The following is a 16735-nucleotide window of genomic DNA, read 5'->3' as shown; positions in this document are numbered from 1 at the left end:
GGACTTATTAATATTTTGGTAGAGGCCAAGTTGATAAAGCAAGGCAAAACATGGGATGTCTTTCTTTTCTAGGGAGGGTTTTGTCATATGACTCTCTCATCCCTTGTGAGAAAAGGGAAACTATCTCGGTCTAAGACGAAGAGGAGAACTACAGAATATGAATGTTCTTATGATTATTTTATTTTGGGGGAGAGCGAGTAGGGTTTTGGTGAGGCCTAGAAAACTCCAGTTTCTAAGAGAATTAAATTTTCATGGGTGAAGAGGAGACCCTACTTTGGCAAGGAAGAGGAACCCTCTACTGAGAAGGAAAGTACTCCAGCTAGTGAAAAGAAGGAATTTCTGGTCAAAGACAAAGAGACACCAGTTGGGAAAAGGGAAACCCTTGCTCGAGGAAGAAATAATTTCAGCAGAGGCAGAGAAAAAGCCTAAAAAAAGGGCCATCAATAAAATAAAATGAATCTAGTATCTGCATCGAGGAAAAAGAAGAGTCAAGAAGTAGAGAAGAGGAAAAGATATGGGGAAGAGTTAAATGAAGTGGTGGAGATGAAGATTTATCCTCATTAGTCATGTTATGTTCCTATACCAATAGGTGTCATATATCATGATTGACTTGGTTTAGCTCTGAAATATGTACATACCTTTGCTTGTTGCAAATGTTTTCCATATTCAAAATCAAAATTAAAAAATGTAAAGAGGGTATGCCCAGAAAAAGAATAAAAGGACAAAAGGAATGAAAAGGTCAGCAAGAAAAAATAAAAAAATGAACCCCAAGAAAATAAAAAGATCATGAAAGTGTGCTAGTCAAAATGCCACTACTATTTCAGTTTTTGTATAAATGATCGTGTGCAACTTGTTACTTATGCCACAATCCATGGTAACCAAATAGTTTAATATTGGTTATTCCATGTTTTGAATTTCATGCTTAGAGATAGAGAATAAAATATAACCAAACTGTTTAATCTTTGTAGATAAGTAGATAGGTAGAGTGAATAAAAGGAGCTCAGCAATTTAATCTGAGCCCTCGGATGTAATAAGGATATACTTAGTTAGAATACCATTGTAAAATAAAAGAAAAGGTTTTGATAAGGGTTTTCGAGTTTAAGTGCACCCTAATAAAAGATGAAAAATGGTAGGATAAGTAGGTAGCGTAAGTAGATGCATGGTTGCAGAATTATGTATGATGAATGATTATCCAGATATCAAGTCATATACTTTCATCATCAAAAGCACTTAAAGATATGGATGACAATGAAGACATTTACATCATGGACAAAAGTCAAACTAATTAACCTCCTCACTCATTTTTTCCCTAAATTTTACTAATTTCCCATAAGTACTAAAGGCACACCTGAAAGTTAAAGGGGCTCAGAGCATTTCTCTAACTTCTCGAGGGACCAGACCCTCAGCCCAATAACTTGTAAGGCCTAAGTACTAAAGCCCCTTCATAATTCATTCATTCCCTTCAAATTGTTTTTCTAAAGTAAAATCACTTTTTTACTTAGGAAAGATAAAAGGTTCTTTATAAAAAACCCCCAAACACATTTTAGCCTAAGTCATAATGTTGGATGATGAATGTATTTTTAGAAACATTTACTTAGCACATTTTCTTCTTCCATGGTCATATTAACTCTTAATTCTTACTATTTATCTCACTCCCAAAACAAATTACCCTCTCCCCTATTATTAATAAAAATCCCATAATAAATAAATATCCCTTCCCGATGGTTTGAAAAATAAACCATAATAAAGTTAATTAAGTTGGATTAATTAACCGAACTGCGATTAATTAAGAGACAAAAACCCCCAACGTGTTAAAAAAGGGATTAATTAGTCATCTGGATTAATTAATAGCCTCTCCGCCAATACAATCACCCCCGATATCATTAAAGTTATTAATCCTTTATTCGTCCAATCACATCATCCCCGATATAATTAAAGTCATTTTAATTATGTTGATTATGCGATCGGGCCCCCTCCATTAACTCCCTAACACTTTTTGTTGCTGACCGTCGTTCAACCTACCTTCCCTCATCCAACCACTCTCGCTCAATATTGCACGGGCCTTTTGGTCAAACATTAACCACACGATACAAGCTGTTTTGACTTTTTGCCGATGCTACGTGTCATTAAAGTTGTGGCATCGCGCGACCCTCTGCCAAAACCAACAACTCCCCAAAAGATGTGCGATGAATACCATTACTGCTCCCGCTTACCACCTCCGTGAAACGACAAAGTCTCCCATCCATTAACTGGCGCCATCTATCCTTTTCACCACACCCGCCAAACATTTTGACTTTGTGAATAAAAACAAAAATACTCATTATTTTCCATTTCATCAAAACAATAGAACCTCCTGTTCTCCATGCATGCAGAAGCACGTTCATACTATCACCCTGCATTCAAACCATCAACTCCAAGAAGCCGTTGAACTCCCAGTTGCCACTGCAGATGAGCACGCCTCATCCAAACTACATTCCAGTGCCATTCCGTTTCCCATACCACCATAACCAGGTATTTACCCATTTCTACTAGAAAACCCTACGTTCATATCAAACCAGGATTGAATTGCTTTAGAAATTGAGTGTTTTTATCAAAATTTAAGCGGTCCAATACTTGGAATACTCCCTAAAACAACCTAGTTCTCTATAAAATCCCTAAATTTCCCTCCCAACGTCCTTGAATACACAAGAACCAAGGATGGAAGCTCCTGTCGCCCTAAATATCGTGCTAATTACTACTCCCCTAGGGATTTGGACCACCTTCCCTTGGCCGATAAATATTTTCAAATCAAAGACCTTACTTTTGAGGAAACCCCCTTGAAACTATACTGCAAGTATCGGGACAATTATCTGAATAATTATGATAAAATAGGTCTTTGGGAGTCAAACCTACCTAAATATCAATTCCCCACTGTCCATATTTTCCCAGAGATTGTCCACCAATGCCATGCAAACTACAACCCCAATCTGAGAGTTGTAATGTCCCCTAACCAGGAAGTCCTTTTCACCATTACAGCTGAGTCTATAAATGAAATGTTGCAATTACAGCCTGGCCAGAACCTCACTCCCCTTTCCATTGCTGATTTACTTGATAAATCTTCAAGGTTGTCCAGTTCCGAAATTAACCAGGTCAATCAGACTTTCATTGAAGAACGATACAGATCAAAAGACCCCCCTCCTTACATGTCATATGTCTTTACTGGTCTGGGCAGGGATATTGTCACCATGTTTGCTTGCATTCTGGGTTTCACCACTAATGAGTATGTAGATGAAATGACCTTTGCCTACATGACTATTTTTACCCCTGGCCAACCTCCTGCATGCAAATATGACTATGCTGCATTCATTTCTGATAAGATGCATGACCAATTCATGAGATTAGAGAATGAGAGGGTATTTAAATATTCTTCAGTCCTGTATCATCTTTTCCTCTATTACCAAACTGATAAATTCCCTTTCTCTGTACAAAAGCTTGACACTAGAGGAAACCCTAGGTTAGTCATCTTTTGGACTTCCATTTTTCACTATTCACATTCTTCTCCCCATCCTTACACAGATTTTATTGATCAATTTGTGCATCCAGTAACTACCATGTTGAGAGGAAGTTCCCCTCCTAGAATCAGTGATGATATTAAGATAATTCTTTAGTTATCCAAGCAATACAAGGTTGGAGACTGGTACTTGTACCAGAACCATACCGAGATCAGAATTTATGGGTGTGAGTTGCCTCCCTTTAAACTGCCTAAATACCTCCCCATGAGATTATTTGCCCTAGAGTACTACAGGAAAATGATCAATTCTGATGAAATCCACTTTATGAAGGCTAAGAAGAAAGCTCAGCTAAGGATAAAGGATCACCTAGGCCCATTTATTTGCAACAATAGGCAAGCAGGGAAAGTGGCAGAGGAAATCCTTGAGAGAATGAGATTGAAAAAGAGTTTCATTTGGCCTTATGATCCTCATAGCTTCATATGTGACAGAAGGCAAAATCATAAGCTATCCCCTTACATCCATCATAGAATTCCAGAGATAGAACAGTATGCAAATCAAAATGAATGGGTGGAGGGAACACTTATAGAACAGGATAGTGCACAAGTTGAAGTAGAAAATGTTATGAAAGATTTGGAAGAAAGACTTGATCTGGATTCCTTTGTATAGGTTCCTGGAGAATCTTCACAGGGACCAACACAGGAGCATAGTGCACAAACATCAGGACAACCATAGACTTCAGGACAGGGGAAAGATTCAGGATCACAGAGCATTTCTGAGGAGTTGACCCAGACTGATACAAACATGGGAAACCCTCCAGTATTGTAGACCCCTCATAATGAGGAGTGAATTCAAGAAAGAAGTAGGACTGATGCTAGTCTCTCTACAGTGCCATTGGACCAGGTATATGTAAAGAGGCAGAGATTGAATCCTCTGTCCTAGCAGGAATATGAACAGATAAGAAGTGACACAGTGCTAACAACAATAGCAGGGGAGACACCATCAGCCTCTCAAACACAGAAACTAAGTAGATAGGCAAGTATAGAAGTGTCATCACTAAGGACAGTTTTAGAGCAGAGCTAGGATTTGAAAGAAAAGTACAAAGAGATTAAGGCTAGGAATGAGAAGCTCAAAGCTCAAACCTATGCCCAATATCTGAAAATGGATCCTACAAATCAAACAAGATTGATGTCAGCCTTTAACATCAAAGAGGGAAAGATGCAGATGAGTTTTTTGAAGCCAACAGTACAACAGCCAAAGTCCATGGCTAATTATTTAAAAACAAATTTTGAAGTTCTTGCCAAAGACATCCACCCAATCGATCAGATTGAGCTCCATAAGCAAATGAGTGAGATGGTCTATTCCACATTGACCAGTAAAGCCATCATTGTACATCAGTTGCAAAATTCTCTGAGTAATACTACAGTACAATTACAATTGGAAAAAGCCTCTTCTCAAGCTAAGGACACTAGGATAAAATCATTGGAAGATCTGGTGATTGAGTTCGGACATGATCCCAAAGATGTTAAAGCAGCTGAACGATTGATAAAGAAAAAGAATGATGATATTGTTGCACTCAGGAAACAACTCAAACTCCCTCCCCTCATACATCCACAAACTGCAGAAGTAATTGAGAAACAAAACGAGGAAGAAATTATGGACCTAGTCCTTAAGTTAAATGAGAAATTAAAGGAAACTAAGAGAGAATTGGAAAATGCAGTACAGTCAAGGAAGAGTGAGCTGGCCACCGCTCCTCCAACTGTCATACCCACTGTTTCCATAGCAGTACCTTCCACTCTAGCAGCCTCACTGGCACCAACGCTTCCACCAGCAACAGCACTGCCAGTAATAGAAGCTATTCCAACTACAAGTACATCAGAAGTAGCAGCAACTTCAACAAAGCAAAAAAAAGACTTAATAAAGTCTATGGAGGAAATGAAAATCCAAGAAACTGAAATAAATAAACTAAAAGAAATGGTTACCAGCTTGGAAAACAAGTATGAGCTATCACAGATTGATTATACTGAAGAAGAGAGAAAAAATAAAAGGATGACTGAAAGAATCAAAGCATTAGAGAATGAATTAACATTGCAAAAGCCTTTGAGAGATATTAGAGAGATTTTGTATGCCAATATCATTGATTCCACAATGATATTTGGCCTTCTATTCAGATTGTTTTCTAATAGACTGAGTTAATTAAACTAGCTACAGAGGCTATACAGAAGACCAGGGAAGAATTGGAAGAGAAACCTGAAGAGGCAACCCAATTGATCAATTTCTTGAACAGAAAGAACAGGTACCAATTGGAGGCATTAGAAATTGAAGACAGAACTGCCACCATCCTTGAAATCAAGAAAGTTCTTAATAAGAGGAACATGATGCTCAATTTGGAGAGGAAATGTCAAAGTATTCAGGCAGATATAGACGACTTCATGTGGAAGTATGGTATCTTGAGAGAGAAAGGTCTTCCAAGCCCACTGGTCATAAATGACAAATTGATGACACAGGAAGACTACATTGAGAAACTGCACAAACAAGCCAAAAGTCAAGCCAGCTCTTCCACAGTGAAAGCACTACCTACAGGAAAAGTGTTGTATGATGGTTTGGAAAACCTCTTTTATATTGAACATGAAGTGAAACACCTATTCACGGTCCAGCCCCATTTTTCAAAATACACTGAAGCTGACGAAGTGTATAGGAAATTGATCAGGATGAAGATACCAAATGAAGAATGGTGGACCAATATGACAGATATCCTATAATTTACTATGGTAACTGAGAGGTAAATAGAAAATATTTACTGAGATAAATTCTGGTGAAGAGGTAAAGAGTATCAGTAGGGAAAAGTAAGCAAAGGTCCAACACATAATTACTAAAGCAACAGCAAGAGGCAAATTCGAGTTTCAACCTCCAACTCGTTCATAAATAAAGGGACAACAGCAATGAGTTTCCCATCTTGCTCTATCTTTTTGCAAAAGATATTTTGTATTCCCTATAATAAATCTCATATGGTTATGAGATATTTTTGATGTATTTTTTGTATAAATACTTCTTCATTCAAAGAAGTAAGGGTGGATTCTATAACATCTCTGTAAATCTATGCTGTCAAGCTGACAAGCTTTTGTACTCGAATTTGGATTTTTGTTGGAAAAGGAATGAAAGCTGAGGACATTTCATCAGATTCATGTGCAGTATAATTACAAATAAGTATTCTATCTTTGTGATTTTATGTGCTTTCTATATGTTTCAATGTTTCATGCATCTTAAATCTAAATGGTAAAATAGTCAAAGTATATCAGAATTAGCTTTATTGCTCTCTACTATCAACAATCTACCATTTATATGTTTTCTTCTAAACTACCTCAATAAAGGAATTCTTAACTGCTCCTCTATTCCTGTAGTTTTTCTCTAATAAGTCCCTGGTATAGGATTCTTAATTGCCCTATGCTAGTTGACCTATCTTCCTTTCCTCTTTCTAATCCTAACTTGAGGATTCTTGATTGCCCTCTAGTTTTGAGAAGAAATATCATCCATTCAGGTCCCAAAGTTTGTTTTTATTTTGCTATCCTGCCTGTTGAACTCATACCTCAGTAATTTGACTTGATCCAGTGAATTCTCCTTGATTGACTCCATAGCCCAATGGCCTAAAAGCCTAGTTTGCCCATTTGTTTTAGAACTCCACCAATCTAAAAAAAAGCAACCTCACCGAACATTAATACTAGCCTAAAATCTTTGCAAACATAGCTAAATCATAAAGAGAGAGCCCTCTCTAGACTTAGGTGGGTTAGCACCTGGGTTTAAAAGTTGGTTTGTGGTTACCTCGAATCCTTCCTTCTTCCAATAACTTCTAATGAAAACCTGAGTGAGAACAAGTCACATACTTTTTCACTAGATTGTCAAACTGTGAGTATAGAAGGATCATCTAAACCTACAACCATTCCCTTGAGTACTATTACAGGACCAGATTTAGTCAATGAACATTTGGAGATTATGGTCGAACCAGAAAATAAAATTTGAGCCCTATTGCAGGCTAGGATTTATTAGAAAGCATGGTGTCTCAAGTATGGAATCTCAGTAAATGTTGTTGAACACAATAAGGAGGAGAATGACCCTATATTAGACATTCTTGGATGTAAGGTTGTTGATAATGTTGATAACTCTAGAGGGAAGACAACTGAGGAAACGTAGGAACCAAGTGTTCCCGAGGTCGAATCAATGTAGGAAGTACTAATTTCAGGAAACCTTAGAATTGATATGAAAACCATTGATGACCTAGGAGATAAGAAAACTGATAGGATGAAAGCATTAACTTTGGAGTTGGATTCTTGCAAAAAGGAGGTTAAGATGTTTCTTAGGGAATCAATAGAGATGCACATACCTTTGCAACTCAATCAAACAAAATTGGTGAAAGAAGGAGGATCATTAATTGCTTCTAAGCGTAACAAAGAAAAGCTGCGAGATGATTCTAAATGAGTAGTGGAGTTACAAGAAAAACAATAAGCGTAACAAAGAAAAGCTGCGAGATGATTCTAAATGAGTAGTGGAGTTACAAGAAAAACAACAAGCCCCTGAACTCGAGGGACTCATAATGACTGAGGATATAACAAATAAACCTAGTTCTAGTAAGAGGTCTAGAAAAAAGAAGCCTCGACACCAAGTTAAAAAGTTTAAAAATCAATGTGCCCAATTAAAACTGGAAAATTAGACTTTGACGAAGGATAATGAATGCTTAAGGAAGCTTCAAGATTGATTAGTTGTTTGGAATCATATTCTGGTTAAGAAAGTGAAATCTTAGCATGGTAAGTTGGAACACCTAATGGATCGTTATAAACAGATGAATTTTAAGTATTCACAGGAAAAGAAAGAGTGGATTCAAGAAAATATTGATCTTCTGGCTCAAGTGGGGAAAGGAGTTGAGCATGAGGACATGCAACAGTCTAGGCGTGGGGGAGATGGCGAGTCCCAAATTCAACTTGTCCATAGTACCTCGCAAACACCGTCTAAGACTCATTTACCTCCATTTCATCTTTCATTTCCCTATACATTTTTTCTTTTCCTATCAATATTATTATTTTAATGAAACTTGAGCGATACGATGATTATATATCATTATTACACATTTCTTCACCATTTCGATCTATATTTTAAGTGTATTCAGCTACCTAATTACTTTGAGATATTGCAGCTTCTTTGTCCAAGTTATAGGAAGGATGACCATTAATTATCAAAACACGACAACGTTGTGCATTAAGCTCAAGTTACCAGAAGAAGGAATGATCAAACAGTCGGAGTTTAGTATAGAAATTCACGCAAGAAATCTATTCATCTCAAATAAATCTTAATTTTCATTGTTTAGGAATCTTCTAAGTACCAGACGATATTCTTAGTTGAAGAAATAATTTTATATATGTCTTGTTAGTTAGACGGTTGCGTCATTTTTGTTGTAATTTTGTAATATGGGCTAAACAATTATAATTGTTTACTTATGTCATTTATCTTGCACTTTAGCTCTTTCAAACTATATATATATATATATATATATATATAGATATATATATATATGTGGCCTAACAAGGTTATCTGTGATTGTAATCTTGAATTGTTGTTGCAAGCACTTTCTGTCATTCCAAAACTCTGTATTCTTCTTTAAGATAATTTAATATATTAACAAGACATTGTTGGTAGTTTTTATCATTGTGAAAAGTTTATTTAACCTACAGTTCTCCCAGTCAAGCAGGGCCCCCGTGAGCTCGGATGCAATTGCAATTTCAGAGTTGTTTGAATGTGTGAACTAGTGTGAGACTATTTTCAATTATCACATGTTTAAGTTCTTGAGTGAATTCTTTTCTGTAGAAGTGAGGACTTGTATTATTTATGAGTAATTTTACTGCTACGAATTGAATCATGTTATTGAATGGAATAAGGGTCCCATGTGTGGAAGAATCATGACTCAGGGATCCAATGGAGGTTGTGAGCACAACCTTAGGACTTAGATTGAGATTCTTCAGTTGATTGGATTGTTGTTATAACTAACATTGTGTAGTTTTTTGTATGAATGATATTGTTTTTTAAGTTACTGGATTGATCGCACGTCCCTTTGGTGCTCATGAATTAAATGAATATTGAATTTAGATATTTTACTCTTTCATGTGACATATGAGGGATGAATCCATTCTTTGTTACAATATATTATTGTTATAATGTTGTTACCTTTGATATAGTATTAACCAATTAAATCTATTTCTACATATATTTTGCTAGTGCCTCATAAGTTTATGATTCCCTGATTGACAATTTAATGTACAACAATTTAAACGATTAAATTTCCTGTCAATGTCACTTATGATATTTCTCCCTTTTTTCATTTGTGATAACTCCTACATTTATGTATAAGTAGTGTTGTGCTATTACCATTGTAAAATTCATCCCATATTAGGAAAGGAGCTCATCCATTTGTATCAAATACAATACTATCTCAAGCCTTGGTGCTAGATTTTACTAGTCAATATCCAACCATTTGTGTGTGTTTTTGTATGTCTCTATGTGTGTATCCTATGCATATTATATCACATTATATCATCATTTTATTAAAAGAACCATGTATCTTTTCAAATACCATCCCCATATCTATATCCATAAAGCTTATATTTTATGCAATAGTTCAAGTGTTGGAGAAGTGGAGAAATTATGTATTTCCAAAGGATTTGTTTTGTACTCTAACTCTTAATCTTTGAATTTTATTAACACCCCGGAGAAATTGAATCAGAACTACATGAAGTGGGTTGAGTTTTGAAATCTATGAATTTGTATTGATCATAGAGGAAAAAAACACTAGATTTGACCATGCATTGAGTCAAAGCACAATGTTGATGACCAAAATGTCAAGAGAGGAAATTGAGTTCAAAATTTGTAATAGTTGTATGAAGGGGATGTCGATTTTAGTAAAGCATTGAAGGCTTGTAAACAACCATGTAATGAAGAAATGAAAATGCATTCCAAGAGGGTCTATTTGTTTTAGATCAATAATTACTCTAGGAGGATCAATGAAGGAAAAACTCATCATAGAATTGCATAACGGTGTTGTAGGAAATCAATTTGTAGAGAGAAAGTATTTGATATGGAAATTTTACTATCCCCCCAAAGTTTCCATTAATGTGAAGAAATGGGTGGATGGTTGTTGAATTTGTGAACATGCAAAGGAGGAAGCCAAAACAATGAATTGTATATGCCATTTTCATTACTAAATAGACCATGGGAGGAATTTAGTATGGATTATAATTTTGTATTTCCAAGAATGAAAAGAGATATTAACTTTATATTTATGGTTGTTATTTGATTTTCAAAGATGGTGCATTCAATCCCATGGAAGACCAATGATCACACAAACATTATCTAATTTCTTTTAAGGAAATCTTTTCTCCATCTAGTTTTTACATGTGGCATTACATGAATTCCATTGGAATGGTATTTTACACCATTCAAACTTAAAAAATCCTTGTCATTCCTAGTATAGAGATGAGTGTTTTTAGCTTTCAACTTCTCCTTCTTCCTAGTTTAATGCTTTATCCTTCTATAATGGCATATATATATATATATATATATATATATATATGTATATGTATATGTATATGTATATGTATATGTATATGTATATGTATATGTATCTATATGTATATGTATCTATATATATATATATATATATATATATATATATATATATATATGCATTTAGGTTATTGGATAAACCATAAAATATGAAGGGAACCCCTATAAAGAGAAAATGATTGGAGGTCATTTTCTTACCCTAAAATTTAGGAATTAGCAATTTCAAAATTAATGGTTTCCTCTTCAGTACCATAGAAATAAAACTTTCAAAATAAGTAAAAACATTTAAATTGAACATTAAATTTAAGTGATATGAAGGAGGCATATAGTTCATTTCGTGCTCAACATGGAGATGATGCATAGTACTTATCAAATTATAAATAATTACAATATCAACAATAATATAAAGTTAAAATATACACATACTAATACATTTACTCAAAATACATGCCATCAATCATTTAAGAGAATACAATAAATATATGTATTAAATGTGAACTATAATAATGATAATAAAATTTCATAGTGAGTAACCATGGACATCTATATATAATATTTATAACAAATAATAATGTTAACCAAATTTAAATACAAATGGCAATAAAAACATCTTAGAATGGAGAGAGATAAATTTAATATGTACACACATTATAAAAAATGATTATGTTGAAGTCCACAGGGTCTTGGATAGACGGTGATCGAGTGCTTTGTTAAGGCACTCCTTGATGTGATGTCACCAGTTCCCTAATGGGGTATATTGTACATGATGAAGACTCAATCTTGCCAAACTTACAAAAAAAAATGATTATGTTCAAAATTATCAAATTTACATATAAAAAAAAATATTATACATTTAGTATTTACTTAGAAATATTATAGAAAATTAAATATACTTATATAACAATAATCAAAATTACATTTTTACATAGTAATATTTACATAATTGTGGTTTTTGAGTTCTCTCAAATCAAGTGAGATTACAACCAATCTAAGTCCATTTTTATTTATCAAAAAATGTATAATTCAAAAGATTCAATCTCTCTTCATGCTTAATAAATTTATATTTAATATGGATTTATATTAGGAGTTTCATGTGCCCTACATAAACTCAACTTGAAACTTAGAGTTTCATATTTTCCAAATGCTCTTGTAATTAGAGAACTCATTCTACATCCCACTATAGAATAAATTGTAACATTGTCTCTTTCCTAATGCTTACTTATATCAATAAAAAAATTACAAGTAAATAAATAATATTCTCAATTGTCTTTGATAAATGAAATAATAATTGGAAACATGTGTGGTTCCACTCAAGGAGATATATTAATGATCTAGTAGCTCATCCACACATAAGTAGATCAAAGTCCACCCTCACATCATTATTTCAAAAAAATTGAATCCCCCAATTGGATTTAGAGGGTTCCATTCTATAAATACATGCACACATCCACCAACATAGATCCATCTTAACCTATAATGAATCTAATCCATAAATGCAATCATTTCCCCAAATTTTTACATTGTTAAAAAGGCTTAAGATGGGTCTAGGGAGGTGTTATCCAAATTTCTCCTCCTTTTATTTATGTGTGTAGCTTATGCGTTTAACTTCACCCTTCTTTCTTCATGTATTCAACCTATGAGTTGGAGGGCCCTCTAAATAACTCTACATAAAGAATGAAAAAATCTTTGAAGCAATAAACAACTATAGTTAGTTGGTTATTAATTTATCTTGTGTCTTTTTATATTATCTACATATCAAATTTGATTCCTCCTTCAAGATAACCATCATTCATCCCAACCACCCAAGTTAATATTGAATAGGCATACTTATATACATACAAATATATATATTCATTTTTAATTGTAAATTAAGATTGACATTGTAATATTTTATTTAAGAAATTTAAATGTTGTTTGTCATTTATACTTAGAGCCTAACAAGATTACAAATCTCCCTCATGTCAACTTATGAAAAGTGGCTCTGACTCTACTCTAGAGGCTAAGATATTTGATTTTGTTTCTTGCTTAGTAAATCCATAGTTAAGATGAATCTATTCAAATGGGTTTATCTCTAACTTGGATGAGTTTTATGTGTCCCAAAATGGGTCTAACTCTCTATGATGCAAAGAGAGACTCATTTTATAACCCATTACAAAAGATATTGTAATATCTATGTCCTATGTAATGTTCACTTGCATGAAGAAAAATAAAAATAAAAATAAAAATATTTGCACTTCTTCTTTGATAAGTTAAAAGTAATGTTTCTCATGCATATTGATAGATGGAATTTTAAAGTTCGAAATTTTCTCCCAAGAGTTTATCTTATTTTAACACAATCCAAATACTCACTCATATTTTTGAAAAAATGAGCAGATAAAGGGAGAACATTGCCTTCACAAAAAAAAATTAGATCCACTTAAAGGATGAGTTTGTCCACTTAGCTAACTAGTGAGAAGTGGAAATGCTTTTCTAAATGGATAATATTTTTGTTTAAAGTCATAATTTCGTTTAATAGATGTAAACTTTGTACTAAACTATTTTGACTACTTATTAACTCACTCCAAAGAGTGAATTAACAAGTGAGAAGTGGAAATTCTTTTCTAAATGGATAAGAATTTTGTTTAAATAATATTTTTGTTTAAAGTCATAATTTCATTTAATAGATGTAAACTTTGTACTTAACTATTTTGACTACTTATTAACTTACTTATTAACTCACTCCAAAGAGTGAATTAACTAGTGAGAAGTGGAAATTCTTTTCTAAATGGATAGAATTTTTGTTTAAAGTTATAATTTCATTTAATAGATCAAAACTTTGTATTTTAGTAATTTGACAATTTATTATCGTACTCAATGAATGACTTTAGTGATAAGTGGAAATTCTTTTCTAAATAAGTAAAAATTTTGTTTAAAATTATAATTTCATTTAATAGAATAAAACTTTGTACTGGGCCATTTATTATCTAACTCACTCAAGTGAGTGGTTGAGTGAGTTAGCCAGTAAAAGATAGAAATTATTTTCTAAATATATAAAAAATTTATTTAAAATTATAGTTCTATTTAAATAACAAAAACTTTATATTTTGATCTATTCATTTGATTTAAGAAAATATATCTCTATATATATTACTTTTGAAAAATTTAACCCATTTTAAAATAACCATAAAAACTTGAGGTTATCCGCAGATCCAATCCCATATTAAAACAATAAAAACTTTGCGGATATGTCCAAATCAGGTCAAGACCTGCCAACAACCTATAGAACCATTACGGAACTGGAGATTTTGAGGCTTAGTTCAACGGAATCCGGATCCTATTGAAGGTGTAGTATTTTTCAGCTTCTTTTCTTGCAAAATGGGAACATAAATCTGTAATTGTTGCTTTACTCAGGCACTTTCGTTTACTTTCAAAAAGGGAACGGAAATCTGGAATTGTTGCCTTCACTGAGGATGCGCATGTATTCTGTGATCCATAGTGCGTTAATTTTATTTATTTTTTGCTCAGTTTTCACAGCTTTAATTTTTTTTTTTTCCAACATTTTTATGTCAAAGATGCGCATGCATTCTGTGATCCATAGATCCAATCCCCTATTAAAACAATAAAAACTTTGCTCTTAGAAATTAACAACATTTTAATGACAAAACAAAATTCAAAATTATTGAGGAATCCAATTCCTCCCAATACAATTATTTCCTTCGAATTTTAAAATATTAGAATGAAAATAGTTTACGTTTCAAGGTATTTGATCCTCCTTCAAAGTTTACAATATTAAAACAAAAATTGTTTATTAAAACGAAAATTGTTTACATTTCAAGGTATTTAATCATTCTATGTTCTAAATAGACTTTAGCATATATTATAGATTTTTCTTTTTAGTTTTTTGAATGTGCGCAGCCTATGGGTTTGATGGCACCCTCTTTTCTTCGTCTATGCAGCCTATGAGTCTGAGGCTATGTGATTTGTGTACATATTAACAGAATTCCTTCCATAGTTTTCGTTTATGTACAGTCTGGTTATTGTAGCTTATAGCTGTATTAAGCAGGGTTTGGTGGTTGCTTCACTGTTAGTTGGAGGACAACTTCATTCGGAGGAATTCCCTTATACTATACATTTATGCTAGCTACCATGGTTTGAAAAACTGTGTGCAACGAAGCCCAAAATCCTAAAGTCAAACCCTCAAACCTTCCATGGGCAAATTTAGATCAGTAGACTTAAATATTTACACTGAAAATAATGGCTCAAACAATTATTCTACATCAATCTCATTCTAAAATATTCATAACATATACAATCTTCAGTTGTAAATTTCACCACCATACCCACAAAATGCTTACTCATCCTTAAGAGCAAGGAAAGAAAAGAACAATATAGAGTAAAGAATCCAATTATATTTTGGAAACGCTAAAACATGTCTCGATATAAACAGGGCCATGCTATTAAAAATAATGTGTCTGCAAACTGAAAGTTGGCCATTAACATTTTATATGGAGTCTGAACAAAACAAATCATATATCAAAAGAATATATCTGCAGCCCTAGCATTTATACGGCCCTATCACAAAGACACTTAACCCTAACAGTGCCTTAACCATGAATTCAATGCATCCTAAGCCGCGTGCAATCCTCACAGCTTCACCCGCACCTTGGACTGCAGCCTTGGCATCGAGCTGGTCGACAGTAAGGTTCCATCGCGCGCGAACTGTTATCTTCCATAACTTCAATTTCCCAAACTTTATCTTCACGGGAACATCTGCCTTCAATTTCAGGGGAATGCTCGCCTGATTTATCTGCGCATTGAGCGTAGACTTCATGGCGTTGGTGAGCTTAGCACCGGTCCCACTGAGTTCCACGTCCAACAAAGTGGTGTTCTTGTGGCCCTGGTAGAATACCGGCAGGGAGCCTGTGCAGAGCTCCGAGCCTGAATACAAAACCGCGAGATGGCTGTTGTCGAGATAATATATACCGATCCTCTTGTTGGGATTCCGGGCCTTTATTTTCACATCGAATTGGCAATTTGTACTGAAATCGACGGGGTTGATGGTGAAATTAGTAATATGGATGCTGTCGATAGAGTATTTGGGGATCTTGGGCTGGAAGACCAAGTACAGAATGCCATAGGCGACCGGGACGCTCACGACGAGCGTGATTAAAAAGCAAATGGTGCAGCACAAGCAGCGGCAACAGGAGCACCGGCACTTGGGAGGCGGTGACAAGTATCTGGGATGCTCTCTTCTGGAGATAACTTGGTCCTTTGGAATCTTAACTCTCATCTGCCCGCTTGAAGCAGGTATCCTTCTCGACATCTGCCGTCATCCGGTAGATTCTCTGGTGATCTGCCATCATGGCACCCAGCCTCGAGCTGAGTACAAAGCAATATGAACCGACTTAGGCCGACCAGATTCGATCCAGGGACTCCCAGAAACTTAAACTGGACCGACTTAAGTCGACGAGACTTGATCCTGGGGCTCCCGGAACTTGAAATGAACCGACTTAGGCCGACGAGATTCGATCTTGGGGCTCCCCGAAACTTAAATACCTTCACGCAGTGATGGGAATGAATTCTGCAGGCACGGAGCATCCACAAAATAGGCGTTAGTTCAGGGCAACCAATATTTCCAATCTGCCTTTTGGGAGGTGAGGGAA

The 16735-nt window shown here is 34.6% G+C and overlaps 1 pseudogene; it reads right to left on the bottom strand.

The window, feature by feature from the left end:
- Positions 1-15494: 15494 nt before the first annotated feature.
- LOC149254076 (NDR1/HIN1-like protein 13) lies at positions 15495-16432 on the bottom strand (annotated as a pseudogene).
- Positions 16433-16735: the final 303 nt, after the last annotated feature.

This window comes from Pinus tabuliformis, chromosome 7 (assembly GCF_031772625.1).
Source record: "Pinus tabuliformis cultivar Carrire ecotype Pingquan chromosome 7, CPIR1, whole genome shotgun sequence".
In the NCBI taxonomy this organism is placed as follows: Eukaryota; Viridiplantae; Streptophyta; class Pinopsida; order Pinales; family Pinaceae; genus Pinus; species Pinus tabuliformis.
The sequence above is the reverse complement of the archived record's forward strand: the minus strand, read 5'-3'. Positions and strand labels throughout refer to the sequence as shown.